This window comes from Mustela erminea, chromosome 19 (assembly GCF_009829155.1).
Source record: "Mustela erminea isolate mMusErm1 chromosome 19, mMusErm1.Pri, whole genome shotgun sequence".
In the NCBI taxonomy this organism is placed as follows: Eukaryota; Metazoa; Chordata; class Mammalia; order Carnivora; family Mustelidae; genus Mustela; species Mustela erminea.
Window position 1 is genome coordinate 186,481 of NC_045632.1, and position 6,660 is coordinate 193,140.

The window sequence follows — 6,660 nt, forward strand, 5'->3', positions numbered from 1 at the left end:
ACTTATCATTAACTCAAAAAGGGCAGTCAGCTTTTGTTTTCTTCACCAATATATAATCTATTGCCTAGCCAATACACATTAGGTAGGAACTCAATAAACACGTTTGGATGAATAAACAATGTAAATGAGAAAAGTGAAATTGTAACAGAGTTTGAAATTTAACTGAAAATCTATAAGTACAAAATAAAAATTGATTTGCTGGATACATGGCTGCAAATTTGTCATGACAAAACTGGCCATCTGTGTCCAGATTTTGTTTTCTGTAAACAGACTCTGTAAGTCTGTAAGTGAGTGACTCTGTAAGTGAGTGACTCTTTAAATTTTGCACCCTCGGAACAAACGTGTCTCATTCTGATATCTCTGTTAATTTATCTATTTTTTATTATATCCATAAACTTATCTTTGAAAGAGAAAAGAGGTCATCTCCAGGGTATTTCATCTTCCAAACTACCAGTTCCTGAATGCCTTTCCTTTCATACAAAGAGTATTATCTGTGTTCAGACTTTGTTCCTCTCCTTTAATATGATGTTGACTATTGTTGGTTTTCTTCTTTCAAGTAAATTTAGAATCAGTTTGCTGATATCCATAAATTAACTTGATGGTATTTTGACTGGCATTGTCTTGAATCTACAGACCAATTTGTGAAGAACCTCCATCTTGACCATATTAAATCTTTTTATGCATGAATAAGGAGACTTTCTCCCATTCTTTTGCTCATCGTTACTTTCCATCAGCATCTTGAGTTGTTCTTATATAGATAAATGGTTACGTTTCCCTTTCTCCTGCTAGAGGCATGAGGAAATTTTTCTCCACTATTAACTATGAGGACCTGGTAGAACCCCTGGAGGTAAAACTCACAAATGTATAGAGGCCCCCTATGGCTGGGTCCCCTTGGAGTTTGTTTTTGTTTTGTGGGGCTTGTCCCCACTTAGAGTTCTTATCAGAGTCATACCCACACTAAACCTCCAAGCAATTCACTTATTACAGCTCAGGTTTCCCAACCCCAGGACTGGTTTCTGCGGAAGGTTCTGCTCTGGAAAGTTGTAATTCTCTGTATCTGCCTGTCTGTCTCTCCAGTTTTAGAAGCAGTGGTTTGTCCATGAACTCACTCTCTGAAATATCTAAGGAGAATTGCCTATTTTTCAGTTTCTTCAGCTTTTTAGTTGTTGGGATGGAGTGACAATTTCTATACTCCTTATTTCTCAGACCAAATCAGTTGTGCTTATTTTCTTTTAAGATTTATTTATTTATTTGAGAGAGGGAGAGAGAGAAAGAGGTGGTGGGGGGGCAGAAAGAGAGGGAGAGGAAGAAAAAGTCCTAAGCAGACACCCACTGAGTGTGGAGCCTGACTCAAGGCTCCATCTCATGACCCTGAGATCACGACCTCAGCCACAACCAAGACATCACCACCCAGGGACCCCCAATTGTGCTTATTTATTAATCAACATCTTCAGGTCTTGCAAACCCTTATCTCTCTTTTCTAACTTGCCTTTCCAATGATTGCCAATTAAATCACTCACTAAACAAAAGTTACAAAGTACCTGCTAAATTTAGTAAGACCTCTGCAAACTGTAACCAAGATGTACCTGCTTTTATGATTTTATAACCCAGAAGAATAAACCTCAATGATTTCTTCCATTTCTATTACCTGACTTTTCAATATAGTTAATAAGCCTTTTGGCCTCAGGATTATACCTTTTCCATGTAGATTATGATATCATATAAGAACATTTTTAAATGTTTAATGAAATTTATTTTCAGTAATAAATGAAGCAAACACAAAGTTAAAATTGTTGTGGTCCCTGATAGTAATTTCAGTCCTGAACTGCAAAGTTTGTCAATAGTTACAAGTGGGAAATACATTAGCAATGGAAAGACAATGCACTGGGGAGAGATGATTAAAGAAAATTGGATTTTGGTAAAATGTATTTTCTTTTAAACGGAAAGTCACTACTTCAAGTTACCTCTAAGTTTTAGGCAAAACACTCTATGATATCTTTTTTTTATTTATGTACTGCAATTTAGGTAGAACAAAAAGTAATTTGAGATTTTGCTATGGTAACAAATGTGAAATTGCCAAAGTAGTAGGATGACACTCTCAGTAAAAAGCAGTCTCTATGTTTGCCAAGAGGATCTGCACCGCAACTCACTTCAAGGATTTTAAGTAAGTCTACCTAACCAAGTGGGAAGTTTGCAAGGAGGAAAGCACTTGTAGCCTTTCCAGAAATACCATATTACCTTGTTTTACTTATTTTCCAAGTAAACACAATCCATAATTCTTTAGGAATATTGTAAATTTGTTCTAACAAAAACCTAGGTGGTAAAAATATTCATCATGTGATTTAAATAAATACTTGTCAAGGAAGCAAAAGTGAAAATGAATTTTTGGGACATCACCAAGATCAAAATCTTCTGTACAGGAAAGGAAACAGTTAACAGAACAAAGAGGCAATCCACAGAATGGGAGAAGATATTAACAAATGACAATAAAGACAAAAGGCTGATATCCAGGATTTATAAGGTACTCCTCAAACTCAACACACACAAAACAGATAATCATGTCAAAAAATGGGCAGAAGACATGAATAGACACTTCTCCAATGAAGACATAAAAATGGTTAACAGACACATGAAAAAATGTTCATCATCACTAGTGATCAGAGAGATTCAAATCAAAATCACATTGAGATACCACATGACACCAATGAGAAATGCCAAAATGAACAAGACAGTAAACAACATGTGTTGGAGAGGATGTGGAGAAAGGGGAACCCTCTTACACTCTTGATGGGAATGCAAGCTGTTGCAGACACTTTGGAAAACAGTGTGGAGATTCCTTAAGAAATTAAAAATAGAGCTTCCCTATGACCTTGCAATTGCACTACTGAGTATTTACCCCAAAGACACAGATGCAGTGAAATGAAGGGCCATCCATACCCCAGTGTTCATAGCAGCAATGGCCACAGTCACCACACTGTGGGAAGAACCAAGATGCCCTTCAACGGACAAATGGATGAGGAAGATGTGGTCCATATACACTGTGGAGTATTATGCCTCCATCAGAAAGAATGAATAACCAACTTTTGTATCAACAAGGACAGGACTGGAAGAGATTATGCTGAGTGAAATAAGCCAAGCAGAGTGAGTCAATGATCATATGGTTTCACTTATTTGTGGAGCATATCAAATAGCATGGAGGACAAGGGGAGATGGAGAGGAGAAGGGAGTTGAGGGAAATTGGAAGGGGAGGTGAACCATGAGAGACTATGGACTATGAAAAACAATCTGAAGATTTTGAAGGGGCGGGAGGCGGGAGGTTGGGGGAACCGGGTGGTGGGTATTAGATAGGGCAATGATTGCATGGAGCACTGGGTGTGGTGCAAAACCAATGAATACTGTTATGCTGAAAATAAATTTTAAAAAAGTGATTTTATTTAAGCAACAAGACCTGTGGGTAGAAAGAGCTCTGGCACTTGGGTTGTGGGGGTGGTTGATTATAGACTGTGAGGTTGGGGAGATAAGGAAAAGGGAGGTTTCAAAAGAACTTTCATATGCTAAAGAGGACTGTAAGATATCAGAGGCCCTGCCATTGTCAGGTTAAGGTGTTTTTCCTTTTAGTAAGACATTAACAGTAAAATAGTTGGGAGCTTCCTGGAGGAATGGCACATTCCTGCCATCACACATTCTTATCAATGGGCTTTAGGTTTAGAAGAAATCTAACTTTATTTACATTTCCCTCTGCCTCAGCCTCCCTCAATTTTAGGGAGGGAAATATAGTGTTAGGGCTTCAAGAACTGAGTAATGTGTCTTTGGAAGTTAAGCTATTGATAAGAATTCTTCCTTGTAAATCACGAGGACATTTGCACACTGAGGGAGACTCAGGTCTGGTAGAATTGTGATCTCTACCAGTTAGCTATTTGTTTTTCCTTTAGGGTAGCAGGAATGCCTGAGGACTGTCACACATAACCCAAGGCCTGGGCTATTAAAGGCTGCCGGCTTCTGCTTTGTCCTCAGACTGTCTTCTGTTCCGTCATCAGATGGGGGCCTCTGAAGGTGGGGTGGGTTCAGGTGGGCCCGAAAATTTCTCCTGCTCTGAATCCTTTCCATGGGTCCAAATGACATAGTTTCTTTCTGGGTGCCAGGCAGAGTCCTCTGGTATTTTTTAGATATGGCTGCCAGGTCTCTGGGGACCAAAGACTCACAGTCCAACCAAGGGCTAGAGTTAGGGCCTAGGGGCATAGCATATTCGATCAGCCAGAGCTGAGGTGAACTTCCTGGGGGCTGAGTTGACGGCTTGGGTCAGGGAGAGTGGCCAGTTCCTGGTTCGAGTGCAGAGGGCCACTGAACATGGAGGTGATCTCAGGTTGGTCTCAGCAGTTCATTCAACTGCTCTGAATCCTTTCCGGATTTCCAAATGGCATGGTTTCTATGTGGGTAACAGGCAGAGTCCTGTAGTATTGCTCAGGTATCCCCAAAGTGTACAGCTGACTGCCAGGCTTCTGGGGACAGAAGCCTCAATGTCCAGCCAAAGGTTAAGGTTAGTTCCTAGGGGCATGGCAGATATGATCAGCCAGAACTGAGAAAAACTCCTGGGGGCTGAGTTGAGGGCTTGGGTCTGGGTGAGGGGCAGGCATCTGGTTCAAGTGCACAGGGCCACCAAATATGGGGAGGTGGCCTCAGGTTGGCATACAGATTTCTCCTGTTCTGAATCCTTTCCAAAGTTCCCTTGTGGGTAGCCAGTGGAGTTCTCTGGCTTTGCTCAGGTGTCCCCAGTCTATAGGGTTTGGGATCTGTGCCTTGGGGTACAGAGGCCTCAAAGTCCAACCTCAGGTTAGGGTAAGGGCCTAAATGCATTGCAGGCCTGATCTGTGGGGGGGTGGGTGAGGTGAAGCTTCAGAGGCTTCGTGGGGTGCGGAGTTAAGGGCCTGGGTCAGGGGAGTGTCAGACTCCAAGTTTTTGTCTTGGGACTGTGGTCATTGGGAGTGGCCTCATTTGGGCATACAGATTTCTCTTGCTCTGAATCCTTTCCAGAGTTCCAAGTGGTACAATTTCCTTCTGCGTGGCAGGCAAAGTTCTCTGGGTTTGCTCAGGTGTGCCCGGTCTTTGGGCTTGGGAGCCAGGCTTCTGGGAGAGAAGACTCAAAATTAAACGAATTGTTAGGATTAAGGCCTAGGGTCATGGCAGAGGTCAGGAGACCCTGAAGCATGCTTCCCTGGGGCCCGAGTTGAGGGCATAGTTAAGGGGAATGTCAGGCTCCCTCTTGTGTCCAGGGGCCCCTAAATGTGGGGTGGATTCAAGTGGGAATGCAGACGTGTCCTGCTCTGAATCCTTTCTGGAGTTCCAAATGGCAGGGATTCCTTCTGGTAACAGGCAGAGTCCTGTGGTATTTTTCAGATATCCCCAATGTGTAGAGCTTGGCTGCAAGACCGCTGGGGACATAAGCCTCAAAGTCCAACTGAGGGTTAGGGATAGGGCTTAGGGGCATGGCATACCAAATATACCAGAGCTGAGGCAAACTTCTTGGTAGCTGAGTCAAGGGCTTGGGTCAGAGTGAGGGGCAGGCTTCTGGTCCAAGTTCCAGGGGCTACTATATGTGGGGGTGACCTCAGGTTGGCATGCAGATTTCAACTTCTCTGAATTGTTTCTATAGTTCAAAATGGCATGATTTCCTTGTGGGGGGTAGACAGAGTTCTCTGGCTTTGCTCTGATGTCGCCGGTCTGTAGGGCTTGGGAACCAGGCCTCAGAGGACAGAAGCCTCAAAGTCCAACCTCAGGTTAGGATAAAGGCCTAGAGGCATGGCAGGTTCATTCAGCAGGACGTGAGGTGAACTTCCTGGGGTGTGGAGTCGAGGGCCTGGGTCAGGGGAGTGTTAGACTCCAAATTTGTGTCCGGGGGCCATGGTCATTGGGAATGGTCTCATGTGGACATGCAGATTTCTCTTGTTCTGAATCCTTTCCAGAGTTCCAACTCACTGGGTTTCCCTCTGCATGGCAGGTGGAGTCCTCTTGGATTGCTCAGGTCTCTGCAGTCCCTGAAGCTTGGGAGCCAGGTCCCTCAGGACAGAAGACTCAAAGCTACAGCTATTGTTAGGTGTAGGGCCTAGAGGCATGGCAGAGATCTGAAGGTCTTGTTGCTTCCAGGGGCTGAGTTGAGGCCCTGGGTCAGGGGAGAGTCAGGCTGCCATTGTGAATGGGAGCCCCTGAGTGTGGGGTGGATTCCAGTGGGAATGCAGATTGGTCCTCCTCTGCAGCCTTTCTGGAGTTCCAAATGGCAGGAATTCCTTCTAGGAGGCTAGCGGAGTCCTATGGTATTGCTCAGGTATCCCCAATGTGTAAGGCTTGGGTGCCAGGGCTCTGGTGACAAACACTCAAAGCCCAATTTAAGGTTATGTTTAGGGCCTAAGGGCATGAAATGCCTGATCTTCTGGCACCGAGTCCAGCTTCCTTTGGAGCTGAGTTGAGGGCATGGTCAGGCTGAGTGTCAGACTCTGTGGTTTGTAGCAGCGGGCCTCTGAAGGGGGTTGGTTCAGGTGGACATGCAGATTTCTCCTGCTCTGAATCCTTTTGGGCATTGAAAATGCCATGATTTCTTTGTGGGTGCCTGGTGGGGTCCTTGGTATTTTTCAGATATCCCTGATGTCAGATGGCCCAGCGTGTAGA